We start from the raw sequence: 22,352 nt of genomic DNA, 5'->3' as shown, positions 1-22,352 counted from the left end.
CAAATGAAATAGTTGAACAGATACTGAAGTTGCAAATGTAGTTAAGATTTTTTTTCTTTATTCTGTGAGTAATTCTTCAGTACACGCCAGGAATTTTCTAAGGATCTAGGAGAAAGCCATAAACAAATGAAAAATCTCTGCTTTCAAGGAGATTATATTTCAACTGGCTGAGAGAGATGATTCCATGATAAATAACACATCGTTGCTTTTATCATCATGCATGCTAAGGGGAAAACTGGAGAATGAGTACAGGAAGTATTAATAGGGATGAGGTGGTCACTCTTAGATAGTGTGACCAAAGAATGTCTCCATGAGCGAAACAGCAAAAGCTTGAAGGAAGACAACATTTTACTGTAGATAGTTCAGGAAGAACTCATCTGCAAAGGCCCTGATTTAAGAGTCGGGTTGGCAAATTTGAAAAATATTGGATAAAACAACATGGTTGAAAAATAGTAAATTCAGTTGAAACAAAGTCAGAGGGAAAAATGGGACCCATAATACAAGGTTCTTCAATATTGAAAAGATTTTAAGAAAACAGTTACACTGATTGGAAGATGCTGTCAAATAGAAAATAACTTGGGATTATCCACCAGAAGTAGACTGAAGGGGCAAGAGAAGAAATATGATCAATTTGGAGCCTACTGTAATAATATAGGCATGTGATTATGTCAGCAGATGGAATAGTGAGAAATGGTAGCATTCTAGATATACTTTGAGACTTAGAGAATGTAGAATTTAATAGATTAAAGGTGAAGTGTGAGAGAAAGGGAAAGGTCAATAATTACTCCAGATTTTTGGCTTGATCATCTAGAATAATGTAGTTACTACTTACTGGTATGGCAGATGTTGAGGGAGGATCTGGTTTGTGGGAAAACCATTAGGAGCTTAGTTCCCCCCCCCCCAATTAATTAATTAATTTTATTTTAAAAATTTTCCTTTATATTGGAGTTGCAATGAGCAGCCTGGTAGGCTACAGTCCATGGGGTTGCTACCAGTCGGACACGACTGAGCAACTTCACTTTCACTTTTCACTTTCATGCACTGGAGAAGGAAATGGCAACCCACTCCAGTATTCTTGCCTGGAGAAATCCATGGACAGAGGAACCTGGTGGACTACAGTCCATGGGGTTGTAAGAGTCCAACAGGATTTAGCGACTAAACCACCACCACCACGGTCTTCTGTTGATGCTGTCTGGCCAGCAGAGGGAGTCCAAGATCCACCACAGGATTAGAGAGCAATTTACGGAGAAGGCAATGGCACCCCACTCCAGTACTCCTGCCTGGAAAATCCCATGGGCGGAGGTGCCTGGTAGGCTGCAGTCCATGCGGTGGTTAAGAGTCGGACACGACTGAACGACTTCACTTTCACTTTTCACTTTCATGCATTGGAGAAGGAAATGGCAACCCACTCCACTGTCCTTGCCTGGAGAATCCCAGGGACGGGGGAGCCTGGTGGGCTGCCGTCTATGGGGTCGCACAGAGTTGAACACGACTGATGTGACTTAGCAGCAGCATACTTTTAGAAGCTTAGTTTTATAAATGTTAAATTTGAAGTTCCAACTAGAAATTTAGGTTGAAATATAAACAGTATACAACAATACAAAATTATCTAGCGGGATTGATTTCTTTAATCATTGAAGAATGATTAAAGAACAGACAACAAAGATCTTACTATCATGATATCAGTATTTTCTAATGCTACTGATTACATTACTTTGTCAACCAAGGTCTGTCTAGTCATGGCTATGGTTTTTCCACTAGTCATGTATGGATGTGAGAGTTGGATTATAAAGAAAGCTGAGCGCCAAAGAATTGATGCTTTTGAACTGTGGTGTTGGAGAAGACTCTCGAGAGTCCCTTGGACTGCAAGGAGATCCAAACAGTTCATCCTAAAGAAGCTCGGTCCTGGGTGTTCATTGGTAGGACTGATGTTGAAGCTGAAACTCCAATATTTTGGCCACCTGATGCAAACAGTTGACTTATTTGAAAAGACCCTGATGTTGGGAAAGATTGAGGGCAGGAGGAGAAGGGGACAACAGAGGAAGAGATGGTTGGATGGCATCACTGACTCGATGGACATGGGTTTGGGTGGACTCCGGGAGATGGTGATGGACAGGGAGGTCTGGCGTGTTGCAGTCCATGGGGTCTCAAAGAGTCGGACACGACTGAGTGACTGAACTGAACTGAACAGATGTACAGCTAAAATGAGAACATAAAGAAAAGGAAGCTCTTACCACACTTAGAAATAAAAGACCTGGAGTAGGTGAGTTCTGTAGGATATAAATAAACAGAAAGAAAGAAAGGAAATTCTAAAATACTGAAAGTCCTGTATTATTTCAGTGGGCATATGTTCAATACATTGCAATGATTATATCAGTAGTTCATCAAGATGCTTATGCATAGAAATGTCCTTAAGTATAAGAACCAGGTAGTCCAGAAAGAAGATAATGTATAGAGGGGAGTTTGTGCAAAGTTGAAGGAACAGAGAGTTAGGTCATAAGTAATCAAAAAGGTCAATTACCCTGAGGATGAAAACAGAACTTGAATGCAGATTGATAAGAGCTAAGGATAATTTAAGATATGTTATCTTATAAATGTTACTAGTTGATTAGTGAATATTGGGTCATTGGAAATAATGTAGAAAATTTCGGTAATTTCTGTCTAAAACAAAGTGGTCTCTGGAAGGAAAAACAGCACTAGTAATGTGAGCTACGAGGAATGACATGAGAAATGTATCTAATCATTTTTTCTAAAAAGAAGTTTAATTCAATGTATTTTTGATATGCTTTGAGAAATCTATGAATGAAATCTTATGGAAACTCAAATCATATTTTAATATATTTATCTCTATTTTTAATGTCAAAATATTACTTTATTATGCAGAGAAATCCCTTTTAAACTAAATGCCTGTTATATATTGGAAGAATTGTATGCATGTGGGTGTTCTTTGGAAGGAATGATGCTAAAGTTGAAACTCCAGTACTTTGGCCACCTCATGCGAAGAGTTGACTCATTGGAAAAGACCCTGATGCTGGGAGGGATTGGGGGCAGGAGGAGAAGGGGATGACAGCGGATGAGATGGCTGGATGGCATCACTGACTCGATGGAAGTGAAATTGAGTGAACTCCGGGAGATGGTGATAGACAGGGAGGCCTGGTGTGCTGTGATTCATGGGGTCGCAAAGAGTCGGACACGACTGAGTGACTGAACTGAACTGAACTGAACTGAATATAATGCCTGGAGGCCTACATACAAATTTTAAAATCCTGTTACCTCTGAGGAGCTAGGGATGGGAACGAAATTGAGCAGCAACAATGAAGCTTCAGTTGCAGTGACAATTTTCTTTTTTCTACTCGTGAACTAAGGTATTTTAATAAATTAAAGTACTACTTGTGTGTGTGATGAAATGCACATGTTTAAACAGTACAGGTGGATCATTTACCAGGGTCGAAGTGTGTTACTTTTCTATCACCCCATGAAGTTTCCTCCTGCCCTGTCCCGCTTTATCACCTCTCTCAGAAACTGTCACTTATCTGAAATGATCAATAAATCATTTTTTTTCTGTTTTCATTTGTATGGAATCATAGAGCATATACTGTATGACATCTAGCTTCTGTCTCATGGCATAATGTTTTTGAGATTTATCCACGTTGTTGCAATTATTGCTGAGTCATCTATTATAAAAATGCTGTTGAACGACACCCTGGCTGTTTCTAGTTTGGGACTATCATGAATAAAGATATCATAATATTATTTGTACAAGAATCTTTGAAGACAACTTTTTTTGTCTTGGGTAAGACAGAGGAATGGTATAACCTTATCACATGGTAGATGCACACTGAATATTTTCATAGCATGTTGACAGTTACTTGCAGTTTTAAACTCAGAGCAGAGCATATGTTAGCATTTGGAGTACAGCCACTAATCTTGTATGACTTTCCCAGTAACTAGATAAATGGTATACTCAAGGTGGAATGTTCTCTAATTTCACCAGAAGAGGAAGAGAGATTCAAGGAAGTCGTGTGATGGGCATAAAGACACAGCTGGACTCAAGTCAGGAAACACTGACTTTTATTCCAGTGATTTTTCTATTCAAGAGTACTCTGTTCTGTTACCCCACTTCTTTACTGAGCAATCTTTTCCGATTTTGATTTTGAGCCAAATACATCTCAGTATGTGTGTATGAAAGTATATTTTTTCACCAGAAAATTTTGTGATCTAACTTGAGCAAAATATTTGTGTGAAAAAATTTAATAGACAACATAGGGGTTACTAAAATGTAGCTTAGAACACAAATATATTAGATATTTTAATGTAATTAATAAGAATTAGATTCCATCAGTGTAGTTAATAAGAATTTATCTTTTCAATTTTGTCATATACTTATATGAAGACTGCCTTGTCAACCACCAGAACAAGAATAAAGATACTGAATAGAAACTTGACTTTATTTGAATCCTAATAAAGTAGATATAATAAAGTAGTAATTCATTTATTCCTTCTCAAACTTGTATGGATTATACTATTTGCTAAAGAATTGTGATACTAGTGATATACAGAAAATTAAGATTATATTCCCTGATTTCAGGAACATATTTTCTAATAAACTCATACTAGATAAGTTAAACAAAATGTTGTAGTGGAGTATACTCAAAATGTTATGAGAATATGAAAAATGTTCATATCAATCAAATCAGATAAGCAGGGACATCTAGGAAAGGATCAGAGTAAATGTAGTGCTATGTCCTACAAAATGAGGGGAGTCACAGAGGAAGGAAGTGAGGAAAAGGAAGGTGTCAGAAGCCTGAACAGACAGGAAAATGAGAGAGGGTAGCCAAATGAAGAGCAACAATTTTGAGTTCAAGAGAAAGAGAGGCAAGAATTGAGGATAAAGGGTTCTGGGAGGCTAAACATTTTATGTCTCCTCTTGGGGGCTGAGAGTAGCATGGAAGACTCTTCATCAGCAGTAAGGTGGAAGCACTGAATTTTGCATTAATTATTGAAAAATTATTACAGAGAAAGATTTATAGTGATGTAAAATAGCAGACAGCATTGCCATTTATAGGGGTGTGTGAAAGAAAGTACGATTATAAGGGCCGATTTGCTGAAATCACTGATGATGTTGATTAAGGAACAGATTGAAGAAATGTTTAAAAGAATAAATAACAGACTATTAAACAACCAATCAAAAATGCAGGATGTTTTGTGTGTCTGCTATGAGAAACAGAATTGGAGTAAATGATTAAATTGTCCCAAAATTCTATTAAAAAGAAAATCAGAGCTTAATCTGGCACTATTTGCTATAATTCCCTTGCTCAATTATATGCAAGTGAATTCAAAGCCAGCAAGTTAAATATGAACTATATTCAAATTATACACATAAAAATTAAAATATGTTGTGAGGAATATTTAGTAATTAAAGAATTTTAAAAATTCATATTTAACAATTGAAAAATGTAAAAGAAATAATAGATTTCTCCTGAACTTTTTCTCTCAAGAATGATACAATATTGCAGAACCATATTGCACCTGAAAAATAAATAGTACATTTCTGCTAAAAATTTAATAATCAAAGACTTGAAGAAGTAATATAGTGACTTCTATGTTGGTTTTTGCTGCTTTTTATTCACTAAGTCATGTCCAACTCTTTTGAGACCTACTGAGCCATCAGGGAAGCCCAATATGTTGTTTTACTTGCTTATTATCTGTCAGTTTCTCTTATTTAATCACATCAAGAACACCGGATGTTATTCAGAATTCGAAGTATTTAGAGTAGCTAGTGGAGGTGATGGAATTCCAGTTGAGCTATTTCAAATCCTGAAAGATGATACTGTGAAAGTGCTGCACTCAATATGCCAGCAAATTTGGAAAACTCAGCAGTGGCCATAGGACTGGAAAAAGTCAGTTTCCATTCCAATCCCAAAGAAAGGCAATGCCAAAGAATGCTCAAACTATTGCACAATTGCTCTCATCTCACATGCTAGTAAAGTAATGCTCAAAATTCTCTAAGACAGGCTTCAGCAATACATGAACCGTGAACTTCCAGATGTTCAAGCTAGTTTTAGAAAAGGCAGAGGAACCAGAGATCAAATTGCCAACATCTGCTGGATCGCGGAAAAAGCAAGAGAGTTCCAGAAAAACATCTATTTCTGCTTTATTGACTATGCCAAAGCTTTGACTGTGTGGATCACAATAAACTGTGGAAAATTCTGAAAGAGATGGGAATACCGGACCACCAGACCTGCCTCTTGAGAAACCTATATGCAGGTCAGGAAACAACAGTTAGAACTGGACATGGAACAATAGACTGGTTCCAAATCGGGAAAGGAGTACATCAGGGCTGGATATTGTCACTCTGCTTATTTAACTTCTATGCAGAGTACATCATGAAAAACGCTGGGCTGGAAGAAGCACAAGCTGGAATCAAGATTGCCAGGAGAAATATCAATAACCTCAGATATGCAGATGACACCACCCTTATGGCAGAAAGTGAAGAGGAACTAAAAAGCCTCTTGATGAAAGTGAAAGAGGAGAGTGAAAAAGTTGGCTTAAAGCTCAACATTCAGAAAACTAAGATCGTGGCATCTGGTCCCATCACTTCATGGCAAATAGATGGGCAAACAGTGGAAACAGTGTCAGACTTTATTTTTTGGAGCTCCAAAATCACTGCAGATGGTGATTGCAGCCATGAAATTAAAAGACGCTTACTCCTTGGAAGAAAAGTTATGACCAACCTAGATAGCATATTGAAAAGCAGAGACTTTACTTTGCCAACATAGATTCATCTAGTCAAGGCTATGGTTTTTCCAGTGGTCATGTATGGATGTGAGAGTTGGACTAGAAAGAAAGCTGAGTGCTGAAGAATTGATGCTTTTGAACTGTGGTGTTGGAGAAGACTCTTGAGAGTCCCTTGGACTGCAGGGAGATTCAACCAGTCCATCCTAAAGGAGACCAGTCCTGGGTGTTCATTGGAAGAACTGATGCTGAGGCTGAAACTCCAATACTTTGGCCACCTGATGCAAAGAGCTGACTCATTTGAAAAGACCCTGATGCTGGGAAAGATTGAGGGCAGGAGGAGAAGGGGATGACAGAGGATGAGATGGTTGGATTGCATCATTGACTCAACGGACATGGGCTTGGGTAGTCTCCGGGAGTTGGTGATGGACAGGGAGGCCTGGTGTGCTGCAGTTCATAGCGTCGCAGAGTTGGACATGACTGAGAGACTGAATTGAACTGAGCTGAACTTTGGAAAAACAAATTCAAAGGATACATTTAAAATCTTTTGAAAATTAAAATTTCCTTCTTTTTCAGCAGTTGAGATATTAGATAAAATGATTGACTAAAATAGGAATGATTAAGTGAGGATTATTTATGCAAAATAAAGTTTTTAATGATGGAAATAAAAATGTAAAGAGTAGGCAAAGGTAGATATGAGAATAAAATAACATAGAAAACTTCATGCCAACCTTAAAAACAAAGTAATTTTGCAAAACCGCCATGTTAGAAAAAAAACATAAATTCTGAATTTATCTTGAGGTTAAAATACAATTAATTTTAGTGAGTATATATTAGACTTTCAGACAATAAATAAGGTTCTAGGTACTCAAACAATAAGCTAGTAACATCCTATTTTTTGAGATTGTATTTTTTCTTTGGATTGTAGAGAAATAAGTATGTTTGAGACAGCTAGATAATTTAAATAATTTTGTCATTTTGATTTCTAAGTGTCATAGCTATGGAGACTATTTCTAAATAACTGTTGGAATAAGTCTGACTTTAAAAAATTATATTGCTAAGTCACATGAAAGGTTTATTCAAACATGTTTGATTGCATTTTTCTTTCTTCCTTCCTTTTGTATCTTGATTTCCCTTCCTCTCATCTTTTCCCTCATCCTACCTCCCCTTCTTTTCTTCTTACTTTTATTTTTTCCTTAGTCTTTGAAACAAATAAATTTTATAGATATTGATCATATTACTGAGTGGATTTAAAGCAATAATATGGCTCAAGTGAATACAAGAGATTTTGAATAAAAATTCAAATGATCCTACTTGAGTGTAATGTAAATGGAAACATAAACCACACTGAAATTGAACATATCCTATATTTTAGATTGGAATACTACATTTAAGTGTTATATGAATCTATTCGACAAGATATATTAAAATTATACTCAACAAGATAGAAAGTTGTGAAATATGTGTGACATTCAAAATAAAAACTGCTGACTGTGTTCATAAGAATGGCATTCTTATTTTGTCTATAATCTTAAACTGGGAGATGGCTTTATAAAACTAATAGACCAGAGCTTGTTTTTCTATCTTTAGAAAAAGAAAGAATGATAGAATGTTCTCCAAAGCCAAATATCAGGCTCTTGAAAATGACAAGATGTTTCCTTTACAACATAACACAACAAAGAGATATTGCTATTTCATGAGTGTGGTGCCATAAGGATACAATCCAGAGCCAGCTTTAATATGTACTTTCCTGTTTTCAGTCTCCTCCAAAAACAAGATGATCTTTAACTCTCAATTCATACTAATGAGAGAAACCCAAAGCTGAATCCCTGAAGGATTCTTGAAGTAAACTTTTTTAAGCCATCAAGGAATTTAAGTGTATGCTATGTTATAATTTCATTTTAATGTAATATAGAAATATGAGATGACAAATTTGAAAAAAGCTTTTAGTGCAATTAGATTGAAGATTTGGTTTTGACTTCAGAGGATCCAAAGAAAATTATATTGACGCTATACTAAGGTGCTTATACATTATCTGGGAGACAAATGAATATATAGAGATGTCTAGGAAATTAATGTGGCTTCTGTGGTTGTTCGGATGGCAGAGTCTGTCTGCAATGCAGAGGATCTGTGTCTAATCCTTAGGTTAGGAAGATCTGGAGAAGGGAATGGCAACCCACTTCAGTATTCTTGCCTGGAGAATTGCATGGGCAGAGGAGCCTGGCGGGCTACAGTCCATGGGGTTGCAAAGAATCACACACAACTGAGTGACTAACACTTTCTTTCAGGAGATTCTTGTTGTTCAGTCACTATGTTGTGCCTGATTCTTTGCAACCCCATGGAATGCAGCATGCAAGGCTTCTCTGTCCTTCACTATCTCCCAGAGTTTGCTCAAACTCATGCCCATTGAATTGATGATGCCAATCAACCATCTCATTCTCTATCGCCCCCTTCTCCTCCTGCCTTCAATCTTTCCCAGCATCAGGATATTTTCCAATGAGTCTGCTCTTCACAGTCTGGTGGCCAGAGTATTGGAGCTTCAGCTTCAGCATCAGTCTTTCCAATGAATATTCAGGGTTGTATGACTGGTTGATCTCTTTGCTGTCCAAAGGACTCTCAAGTCTTCTCCAGTACCACAGTTTGACAGCATCAATTCTTTAGCACTCAGCCTTCTTTATGGTCCAAGCTCTCAAATCTGTACATGACGACTGGGATATGGTTGAGTTTCTTAGGGCATCATAGTATATAGATGATAATGAACATGATTAAGATAAATAGGGTGTAGGGAAAGAGCAAATTAGCCAAGATAGCATGGTCAAGTTCTCTTGCTCCTTGGCCTCTCACTCTTTCTCCATGTTTTGTAAATAATGATTATGTAACAGCTGAGATCACCCATAGCACTGCACATGCGTGTCACGAGGTATTCGCCTGGCCGTGGGCTGCTGTGTGTGTATGCCTGTATGAGTTTCACCATGAAAGCCCTAGCTACTGCCGCACTGGGACTACACTGGAGTGACAGCATGGTTATGTTATATGAGGTTATGTTATGGCTCGATTATGGCTCCTTTATAGTTCTGTTGAGGCTGCTGCTACAATTGCTGCATCAGCCAGGACAGAAGCTGTGTTGCTGCTGCCACGCCAGCCAGGAGAGGATAAACATGTCTGCAGTCGCTATGGCTCCCCGTTTTCTTCCAGCCTCTTAGCTCGCACCTTGTCTTCCCTGGGTTCAGCGAACAATGTGCACAGTGCAATACAGGAAGACAACTGGCATCATGAACAGGGTTGGCGATACAGAGGGAACATGCAGTCAGATAATAAGTAAAGTAATAACTGTAGAACATTAATGCTATATTTGGGTGAAAACATTCCATAAAAATAATTAGAAGAAATAACCAAATAAAAAGATTTATAAATGAACTTAACAGGATGATTTTTTACAATAGAAGATAGTTAAGTAGAGTGACCAAATAACAAATGAGTTATCAAAAGTTAATCCCAGCATTAGTCTAGACATGTGTGAATAAGACAAAGGGAAAACTATGCTTGAGTTATCCAAATTAGAAAATAAATGGAATAGCAAAAAATGTTACTGTAGAACACCATCTATCCTACTTCATAAAATGCGTGCCTGTGCAGAGTACATCATGAGAAATGCTGGGCTGGAAGAAACACAAGCTGGAATCAAGATTGCCAGGAGAAATATCAATAACCTCAGATATGCAGATGACACCACCCTTATGGCAGAAAGTGAAGAGGAACTAAAAAGCCTCTTGATGAAAGTGAAAGAGGAGAGTGAAAAGGTTGGCTTAAAGCTCAACATTCAGAAAATGAAGATCGTGGCATCTGGTCCCATCACTTCATGGCAAATAGATGGGGAAACAGTGGAAATAGTGTCAGACTTTATTTTTTGGAGCTCCAAAATCACTGCAGATGGTGATTGCAGCCATGAAATTAAAAGATGCTTACTCCTTGGAAGGAAGATTATGACCAACCCAGATAGCATATTCAAAAGCAGAGACTTTGCCAACTAAGGTCTGTCTAGCCAAGGCTATGGTTTTTCCAGTGGTCATGTATGGATGTGAGAGTTGGACTGTGAAGAAGGCTGAGTGCTGAACAATTGATGCTTTTGACGTGTGGTGTTGGAGAAGACTCTTAAGAGTCCCTTGGACTGCAAGGAGATCCAACCAGTCCATCCTAAAGGAGATAGGTCCTGGGTGTTCTTTGGAAGGAATGATGCTAAAGCTGAAACTCCAGTACTTTGGCCACCTCATGTGAAGAGCCGACTCATTGGAAAAGTCCCTGATGCTGGGAAGGATTGGGGGCAGGAGGAGAAGGGAACGACAGAGGATGAGACAGCTGGATGGCTTCAGCGACTCGATGGGCATGAGTTTGAGTGAACTCCGGGAGTTGGTGATGGACAGGGAGGCCTGGTGTGCTGCAATTCACGGGGTCGCAAAGAGTCAGACATGACTGAGCGACTGAAATGAACCGAACTGAAGGTCGAATAAGTCTATGCCAAAAATATAACAGTTAATAAAAATGTTACCATTGTCTAATAAATGATGATAAATGGCATAGTAACTTGGAATCATCACTGGTTATAAACATATTTAAATTATTAAATTGCACTTTTATTAAAATAACTATAATATTTTGAGTCAATGTATAGTCAAATTTTCAGTAAAATTTGATAATCTTATAGGATTTTACTTAAAACATTCCTATTTCAAAGTCAAATGACCATGGAGCTCAGTACTATATATTTCATATTTTAACTGGATGCATTTTTTTTTGGAATTGAATTTGCTTTCTTTAAGTCTTTCAGGTTTTGTGCTCCTCAAGGGAAGCCATGTGATAATATGATTACACAGGATAGTAGAAAAAAAATGGGTATTACTAAGTATCTAAGGAAATTGTATAAAAATGTACTTTTTGATACTAGTTGAATAATCAAGTGTACTAAAATCTGAATATCATGGTATCATCTATAAAATTTAAACAAATTATATTTTCTAATCCACTTTCACTCAGTCTGGTATATGAGACTGTCAGAATGAGTATCACCTTAGAGCTTGTTGGAACTGCAAATTCATAGATCATACTAAAAGTTGTAAAAATATCGAGTTGTTTCAACATGACTTTCTGATTTTGCATTTTTATCTAAATATCCAACACAACAGTTACTTAAGTTCTCAGTTTAAAGAATCTAACAAATGGTAAGTGAAAATATGAACTCAAGGCTTACAAATATCTCTTTAAAAGCAAAGAAAGATATATTTAAAATTAAAATGAATGGTCCCATTAGGATTTAATAATTTTTAAGGTATTAGTATTTAAACTCACAGTCTGAAATGATTGGTTTCCACTGTTGCTTTTTCTGTTGCTTCTCTATTACCTCAGAATTTCATCTACACGAAGGGCATACAGTGCCCTCAAAAGTCAAGTACAAATTGTTTGTGGCAGAACATACCCTTCGGACTCTGAAACTTAACTTGTTTAAAATAAATTTCCAGCTTCCTGGATTCATGTTTCTGCACTTTTTTTTTTTTTTTTTTGCTATTTAGCTGTTGATTGAAAGTTTTATCTTTAATACATGAACCTGTGTAAGATTTACAGCACAGAAACTGTTGCTTTCAAACAATAAGGAACAATTAGAGCTTACGGAATTTAGAAACCACTGACCAAGTAATTTCTCCTAATGCCAGATTTGCTGTGTTTCTCAAAGTAATACAGATAAGAATCATATATTGGAGGCATATGAAAGAGTAGCAAACGTTGAATTTGTGAATCACTTAGCTTATTACACACTATTAGCATACAACACCGAATTGTCAAAGTAGAGACAATGAAGTAAGAACCACACCAAGGAGGATTCCAGGAGGAGGCATCTCAGCAGGAGCAGTAGCCTTCGGTCAGGCAATGGGTTTGGAACAAGTGTGAGTGGGAGGTCACCTTCTGTTCTCCTAGGGTTTCCAGGGCAGGTTCTCTGCAACAACTCTCAATAGCATAAAGCTGGGTTTTCCTGGGAAGAGCTCTCAAGTCACTCAGCTTGGTGGGCTCTTTTTAAGGAGCAATGGTTATCCCTGGGGAGAGGTCTTGATTTTGGTTATTCTTTCTGTTCCAATGTGGTACATTGGCCATCAAACGTCCCATCTAAAGAGATGACTTAGTTTATCACCCCAATACACTCCCAGTCCTACACAGATATTTCAGAACAACTAATGTGGAAGTCCACATTGGCCACTGGGACTCAATTTTAAACTATCTAAAATGTCTTACTCCTGGGAAGGAAAGTTATGACCAACCTAGACAGCATATTGAAGAGCAGAGACATTACTTCGCCAAGAAAGGTCCATTTGGTCAAGGCTATGGTTTTTCCAGTAGTCATGTATGGATGTGAGAGTTGGACTAGAAAGAAAGCTGAGTGCTGAAGAATTGATGATTTTGAACTGTGGTGTTGGAGAAGACTCTTAAGAGTCCCTTGGGCTGCAAGGAGATCCAACCAGTCAATTCTAAAGGAAATCAGGCCTGAATATTCATTGGAAGGACTGATTGTGAAGCTGAAACTCCAATATTTTGGGCGCCTAAAGCAAAGAACTGACTCATTGGAAAAGACCCTGATGCTGGGAAAGATTGAAGACGGGAGGAGAAGGGGACAACAGAGAAGGAGATGGTTGGATGGCGTTACTGATTCAATGATATGAGTTTGAATAAACTCTGGGAGTTGGTGATGGACAGGGAGGCCTGGTGTGCTGCAGTTCATGGGGTCTCAAAGAGTTGGACATGGCTGGGCAACTGAACTGAACTGAACTGAACATGTCTTAACATAGCTTCATCCTACAGGTTTCACACAAGAGGAGTAGAAATCATAACCAAAACGAAATCACATTTTAACAACATGCATTAAAAAAAATAATGTCTCACTTTATCTGTTCTTAATTGTTGCCAGCAAATTATTTTCACCTATGGAGCTACTTCATCATATCATTTTTTCTTCCACAATGGAGGTGATCTGACTTAAACCAACTTTGTCATTCCAACAACTACCCTTAACATCTGGAGTGGCATGGAGTTCAGTAAATTCTTAATTTTGCAGACAGAATTCATTGCATTCAACAGCCACCCTTTGATTCTTAGTTGTAACTGCTAATTTCAAAGAGACTGGAAATCATATAACCGTGCTTTTTAATATTTTCGAATTCTAGAAAATCTTTTATGAGTGGCCAGTTACTACTGTGAGTATCCATCTTCTTCCTTCTCCTTTTCTAAGACTTTATTTTTGTGGTTGTTTCTTTCTCTTAAATATCTTAACTTGTTTTGTTTGCACTTGTTTATTCCCTCGGTCTACAATGATCTTTGTGTGTGTGTGTGTGTGTCAGTCGTGTCTGACTCTGCAACCCCGTGGACTGTAGCTCACCAGGCTCCTCTGTCCAAGGGATTCCCCAGGCAAGAGTACTGGAGTGGGTTGCCATTTCCTTTTCCAACTATGACCTTTAGTTATCACTTATTTTTCAGATACCATCTCTTCATTCTCTGCTTCCAATAAATCACACTAACCATTGCTTTTTCACAATGATGGCTAAGCTTTTGGAAAGATGTCCTATTTATGACTTCTTCTTCCAAATGTTTTTAATGCACTGCCTTTGTAAGTCAGTTCATCCTCTCTTGCATGGATAAAGATATGTAGTTTATCTTGAATTTCTAAATTAAAATCTAATCTTTATCTGTCAGTTTCAAAATACGTTTTCTACAACAATTTTACATTTGGAAAAAATAATAGATGTATCAGGCAACTTAACTGCCTCAATATTTTTCTCTGGCTTCTTATCCTGAGTAAGGTAATATTGACAATCCATAACATGTAATTCAAGGGCATTCAAACGTCATACAGAAGACATTTGTCATTCAATTTTTCACTACTCTTTGTCTCATTTGCAATTTTCCTGAAAGCACCATGGAGTTTCATGTGTTTTTGATTTCCATTTTTCCTCTGCTCAAGAATGTTCCTCCCTCATATTTTCACAGACAGTGCATTTAATATTCCTTATGTTTAGTTTTAGATCATGTCCAAATTTGACTATAGCTACAAAATTGCCTGCAAATATTATAAAATACAACCCTTAGAGTGTTTATGTAAATGTATTTTCCCTTTAAAAAATATAAGTATAGTATATTTAACAAGTAATTATTGATTGCCTAATGTGTGTCAGGAACTCTTTTATCCAAATAGAATTGGGCCATGAAGAAAAAGAAATCTCAGTCTTCATGGAAGATATACTATACGTTAACTGGCAGGCAAGATAAAACATGGTAAGTCATAAATCATTGGTCTGGTGAAGAAAAAAAGAAAGTAGAATTAGAATTAGAGGAATTAGAGGAAAGGGATAGGAAATTTTTCTAGAAATGGGATATTCAATGTTAATGTGCTAGGAAATGTCTTCTTGACAAGAAAGTAAAAACTTGAAGGAAGTAAAGAAGTCAATGTTATTGACAGCTATGAGAATAGTACTCTAATCTAGATCATGAGATGAAAGCATGCCTGTGATACTAAAATAATAATACTGTTAATAATGATATTAAAGCAAATAGGACAGTGTTGTTTAAATTGAGATCTTTCTTGGAACTGAGATCAGAGAAATCAAAAGAACCTGATTATGTAGGATTTTAAGGGCATTTTGAGAAGTTTAAAGGACTTCTGCTCTGGAAGTCAGCTTCTGGGGCTGATTGCATATCAGGGACTGGGTTTATCCTGCTTGTTAAATAACTCAGAAAAAAATAGCATTTATAAGAATAAAAGTGTATCTACTATCCTCTAAATGGAAAAAGAACAATGTCTAATACCAAATCAAAATTATCAAGCATGGGCCAAAAAAGGAAGAAATAACTCACAATGAAGAGGAAAATCAATGAATAGAAACAAACTCAGATACGACAGAAATAATAGAATTAGAAAAAAATTATATTCATACATTCAAGTAGAGGAAAGCATGAGCTTGCTTGAAAAATATTGTTTTGACTAGAAAAGTACACTGAATGTAATTAATAACATGTTTTAGGAAAAAAAGATGAGGGAACTTGAAAGAATACTGAATATAAAAGATTAGGAATCTTGAAAATATCCAAAATAAAACTGTACAAAATCACGAGGAAAAAAATAAGAATGAAAAGAAACAGTGCTTCAGTGAGCTGATTCAATGAGACTCTCAAAAGGAACCCATATGTTTTGTATAGTACATATATAATACATATATAATTGTGCTGAAGGTGAGGAAGGGAAGGAAGAAAAACTATTTGAATAAATCAATGAACAAATAGTGTCCAAATGTTAGGAAACTTGCAATTCATAGATCAAGAGGACAACAAATTATGACTGCAAAGCATCAAAAAGACCACATCAAACATGTTATAAACAAATGATTTCCTAGCCATTTCTTTTGACAGCGGTACATGAATTATGGGATTTTAGTTCAGTGACAGGGATGGAACCTGTCCTCAAATCCAGCCTCAGTAGTGAAAGCATGCACCCTGGACCTCCAGGGAATTCCTCTACTAGTCTTAAAAAGAAAGTATCTAGAGAAAAAAGTATATGTGTTATACAGGGCCACAAGCACATGAATGATAACTGATTTCTCAAAATAAGCCAGTAAAGGGTGGTGGAATATTTTAAGTACTGAAAAGAAAATATCTGTCAAACAAATTCTATGAGTGAAAATATAATTCTAAAATGGAGGCCAAAGAAACCTTTTTCAGATCACAAACCCGAGCAAATTTATGATCATTATGCTAGCCTTAGAAGTAACATTTAATGAAAGTCATTCAGGCAGAAATAAAGTAATAACGCATGAGAATCTTTAGCTCCTTAATAGAGGAACATTTGAAAATGGTAAATATGGGGATGAATAGGAAATGCCTCAATTATCTATGTTTGAAAACTCTTAAAAGTTAAATATTTAAAAAATAAAGGTAATAATATATATGGTGTGTGTTTTAATAAAAGTAAGGTTAAAGTATATGACAACATCACCACAAACTATTGAAGGAGGAAAATTGAAGGCTAATATCTAAGATTCCTTATTAATATGGCTGTTAAAAAAAGAAAATAAATGTGATTGAGACTGTAGAAAAGAGAGCTCTGGGGTATTGTAGAAATATATGTTGGTGCAACCCCTAAGGAAGATATTATGGAATTACCTCAAAAAATTAAAAATAAAGCTAACATCTGATTCAATAATCCCACTTCTCAGTAATTATCTGAAAGAATTTAAGTCAAGGTGTCCAAGTTAGTTGTGCCCTTTCATGTTCTTCACATCATTGTTTACAATAGCCAAGACATAGAAATAATTTGAATGTGGATTGACACATGAATGGAGAGAGTAAATGTATTATGCACATGAAATAGACATTATTATATTTAAAATAAATATATCTATTTTTATAGATGTTATAAAAATAGATATTATTATATTTAGAATTAAAAGGGGCTTCCCTGGTAGCTCAGCTGGTAAAGAATCTGCTTGCAATGCAGGAGACCTGGGTTTAATCCCTGGGTTGGAAGGATGCCCTGGAGGGGGGCATCGCAACCCACTCAAGTTTTCTTGCCTGGAGAATCCCCATGGACAGAGGAGCCTGGCGAGCTATAGTTCATGGGTTTGCGAAGAGTTGGGCACGACTGAGCCACTAAGAACAGCGGCACTAAAAAGGGACAATTAGCCATTTGAGACATTATGGATAGATCTAAAGGATACTGTGCTAACTGAAATAAGTCAGACATGGAAAGACTGATATTGTACGATCTCATTTATTGGTAAAATTTATAATCACCACGCTTAGAGAAGCATGAGTAGAACTGTGGCTGTGTTTGCCAGGGACAGAAGGTACAAAGTATTAGCCATGAATGATAGATTCTGAAGACCTACTATACAGCTACTAACAGTGGAAACAGTGTCAGACTTTATTTTGGGGGGCTCCAAAATCACTGCAGATGGTGACTGTAGTCATGAAATTAAAAGATGCTTACTCCTTGGAAGAAAAATTATGACCAACCTAGATAGCATCCAAAAGCAGAGACATTACTTTGCCGACTAAGGTCTGTCTAGCCAAGGCTATGGTTTTTCCTGTGGTCATGTATGGATGTGAGAGTTAGACTGTGAAGAAGGCTGAGCGCCAAAGAATTGATGCTTTTGAACTGTGATGTTGAAGAAGACTCTTGAGAGTCCCTTGGACTGCAAGGAGATCCAACCAGTCCATTCTGAAGGAGATCAGCCCTGGGATTTCTTTGGAGGGAATGATGCTAAAGCTGAAACTCCAGTACTTGGGCCACCTCATGCGAAGAGTTGACTCATTGGAAAAAACTCTGATGCTGGGAGGGATTGGGGGCAGGAGGAGAAGGGGACAACCGAGGATGAGATGGCTGGATGGCATTGCTGACTCGATGGATGTGAGTCTGAGTGAACTCCGGGAGTTGGTGATGGACAGGGAGGCCTGGCATGCTGCGATTCATGGGGTTGCAGAGTTGGACACGACTGAGGGATTGAACTGAACTTTATAGCTTAGTGCCTACAGATAGCAGTACTGGATGTTTCAAATTCATATAGGCATCCCAGGCAACTCGGTGGTAAAGAATTCTCTTGCCAGTGCGTGAGATGCAGGAGACACAGGAGATGCAGGTTTGAGACCTGGGTTGAGAAGAAACCCTGGAGGAGGGCATGTCAACTCGCTTCAGTATTCTTGCCTGGAAAATCCCATGGACACATGAGCCTGTGGATTACAGTCCATGGGGTTGTAAAGAGTAGGACACAACTGAGCTACTGAGCATAAATTTATGTATATAATCTCTCTATATATTAATATTATGGTTAGAACTTACCAGATATATATTGGTCATACATAAAAAGTGAAGATCAGTGGAAACAAACTCAAGGATTTTGTTATGCATTGAATCTGAACAACTAAGCAGTGAAATGAACTGAAATGGGGGAGGGGCATAACAAAAAGTTCCATATTGGAGTTGTTAATATTCAGGCATTTTTCACACAGTAGAGTGTGTAAGTGGAGAGTGAAAGGGCAGTTGAGGAGGGAGCACACACACAAATAACTCAGTATCTACTTCCTTCCCTCACGCTCTGATTCTTTCTTCAGCATCTGAGCCTGAGGACTCTCCTTTTGTGTTCTGCGAATGTCTTTGATTCAACACTAGGCCTCTCTGTTGTGTGCAAGCCTCTGGAAACTGACTATTGTCTCTCAGTTTGGGTGATCTCAGGAAGTGTAAACTTGCTTCCATGTATTTTAGTGAATGAAATTTACTATCACCTAGAATTATGACACAGCTTAATTTATAGAGTTTTAGCTGCTTATATTTACAGGCAACACATAGTTGACATTTTCTTCCAAGCTGCATGCTAAACTGAGTGTTTCAGAAATAGATGCACAGATAGAAACAAACTTATGGTGAGGGAAAAGGAAGGGGGCATAAAAATCAGGAAGCTGGGATTAACATAGATATTCTACTATATGTAACAGACAAACAATAAGGCTTTACTCTATAGCACAGGGAATGCTACTCAATATTTTATAATAAACTGTTTGGAAAAAGAATCTGAAAAAGAATGAATAAAGAATGAATATATGACTATACATATATTCATTCAACATGTATACATAATACTGAATCACTGTGCTATACACCTGAAACTATCTGGATATTGTAAATATCTAGTTTTATTATACTTCAACAAAAGAAGGAATCAGTTTCTTCGATAAGTACAATTAAAGAGAAAGGCAAGATATTGATTTCTATTTAGATGATTTCATGCCAACAGCATGGACTGAAATTTTTTTAGTACAGAATATTTCAAAATTAAAATAACACTGCAAGGAGATCAAACCAGTCAATCCTAAAGGAAATCAGTCCTGAATATTCATTGGAAGGACTGATGCTGAAGCTGAAACTCCAATCCTTTGGCCATCTGATGGGAAGATCTGACTCACTGGAAAAGACCCTGATGGGGGACAGATTGAAGGCGAGAGGAGAAGGGGACAACAGAGGGTGAGATGGTTGGATGGCATCACTGACTGAATGGACATGAGTTTGAACAAGGTCTGGGAGTTGGTGATGGACAGGAAGGCCTGGTGTGCTGCAGTTAGTTCATGGAGTTGCAAAGAGTCGGACACGACTGAGTGACTGAACTGAACTGAGCACTTAAGCAAACATGAATGTTGTTGTAGTGAGAAGACAGAAACCCAGCAGTAGAAGTTGAATTTGTGAAAACAGATACATAGATTGAAGTTACACATTTACAAACTAAGAAATGCCAAGGGTGGATAATAAATGTCAGAATTAGAGAAGCCGCAAAGACAATTATACTCTATATCCATCAAAACTCTGTCAAATATGCTGTGAAGACATAAACTGTTGTAAATGTAGCCGCCAACTTTGTTACTTTGTTATTGCAGTCCAAGGAAATAAATAAAATGGGATATCCAGTATTTGCTTGATAGATCAATTTATTACTATGGTAAGTTTTTTTTAAATTTTTGAGATACTTTAACATAGAGAAGAAAGTAGAACACAATCAATTATTCAGAGAATATCACTACTACTGTTTAGAAATATTAATATGATCTCAGGAAATACATGTGTTTTGCATGTAACACTACTTATTTGCATCTTTTTTTTTTTTCTTTGAAAGCCAGAATATGGGCACAGCAGGAGGGCAAGAACCTTCCTGAGTACAAAGCAGATACATCTTCTCACCAAGCCTGTAGATAAAGAGAAAACATTCTTTTTATTAACTTCGAACTACAGGTAAAATCATGGCTAATAACATTATTCTTACTTGTTTTCAAATTATATCCATATACATTCCTTTGTGTCTGACCAAGTGTTCACAACTGCCCATTTGTTACCACTCCTTTGTGTCCTCCATATGTTACTCAGACTTCCCTCCTCCCCTGGTGCCCTGATCTCTGCTTACTCTTAGGCCTGGACAATCACTAAAAAGTGGAACGTGGTCTACGGGGTCGCAGAGAGGTGGACACGACTGAAGCGACTTAGCAGCAGCAGCAGCAGCAGCTCCCTTAACAGCTTATTTTGTGATTTGGCTGACCACAGTAGACACTTTTTTCTGTCAAACTCTACTAGACATTTCACCTGTCTAGACCAACTTCCCTTAAGTCTCTGCTAGTCTCTGCTTAATCTTTTTTTACCTTATAAAGGGAAAACTTTTCTGATTGCTTTTGAAATCCTTGCAGAGTTCTGTGATTTGTGCATTCTCTATATAGTAGTGGTTTATTCTGAATAAAGTCTCTCCTTATCTAATTTTGGATTTGTCTTGATTTGACTTGATCAATGATTCTTGACCCCGAGTGGTACCCATTGAAATTTATTTCTATATAAAAGATTCAGTAAAATCATTCCAAAATGGTTCTATAATTGGACTCTAAATTAAATCACTATTGTCACTACCACTCTTTCTTAGTTCAAGCTCTTATTTCTCACAATTATTTTAATAATTTCCCAATGAACTTTATTTTCTGTCTATACTCCCTCTCAACTTGCCAACCTCCCCATATATAATGTCTATATAAGCCATCCATTCTTATCACTTCTTTATCACATGATATTTTAGCTGATGATTATTTCTATTTATGGCCAGATTAAATCAGATCTGGGCTGGATGGAGCACAAGCTGGAATCAAGATTGCTGGGAGAAATATCAATAACCTCAGATATGCAGATGACATCACCCTTCTGGCAGGAAGTGAAGAACTAAAGAGCCTCTTGATGAAAGTGAAAGAGAAGAGTGAAAAAGTTGGCTTAAAGCTCAACATTCAGAAAATGAAGATCATGGCATCTGGGCCCATCATTTCATGGCAAATTGATGGAGAAACAGTGGAAACAGTGGCTGACTTTATTTTTCTGGGCTCCAAAATCACTGCAGATGGTGACTGCAGCCATGAAATTAAAAGACGCTTACTCCTTGGAAGAAAAGTTATGACAAACCTAGACAACATATTGAATAGCAGAGACATTACTTTGCTGACTAAGGTCCATCTGGTCAAAGCTATGGTTTTTCCAGTAGTTGTGTATGGATGTGAGAGTTGGACTATAAAGAAAGTTAAGTGCTGAAGAACTGATGCTTTTGAACTGTGGTATTGGAGTCCCTTGGACTGCCGGGAGACCCAACTAGTCCATCCTAAAGGAAATCAGTCCTGGGTGTTCATTGGAAGGACTAATGTTGAAACTGAAACTCCAGTATTTGGCCACCTGATGTAAAGAGCCGACTCATTTTAAAAGACCCCGATGCTGGGAAAGATTGAAGACAGGAGGAGAAGGGGATGACAGAGAATAAAATGGTTGGATGGCATCACTGACTCAATGGGCATGATTTTGAGTAAACTCCAGCAGTTGATGATGGACAGGGAGGTCTTGCATGCTGCTGTCCATGGGGTTGCAAAGAGTCAGACATGACTGAACGACTGGACTGAAGCTGTCTAGTGCAGGGACTCTGGCTTAATGGTTTTTATATCCTTAGTGACTATCTCAGCTAATGCCTATGGGTGGTCTAAAAATATCTGTTGAATGAATGAATGCAAATCTCTTTTGGATCCTTTCCTAA

The sequence above is a fragment of the Ovis canadensis genome, chromosome 6, assembly GCF_042477335.2.
Source record: "Ovis canadensis isolate MfBH-ARS-UI-01 breed Bighorn chromosome 6, ARS-UI_OviCan_v2, whole genome shotgun sequence".
Lineage (NCBI taxonomy): Eukaryota > Metazoa > Chordata > Mammalia > Artiodactyla > Bovidae > Ovis > Ovis canadensis.
The sequence above is the reverse complement of the archived record's forward strand: the minus strand, read 5'-3'. Positions refer to the sequence as shown.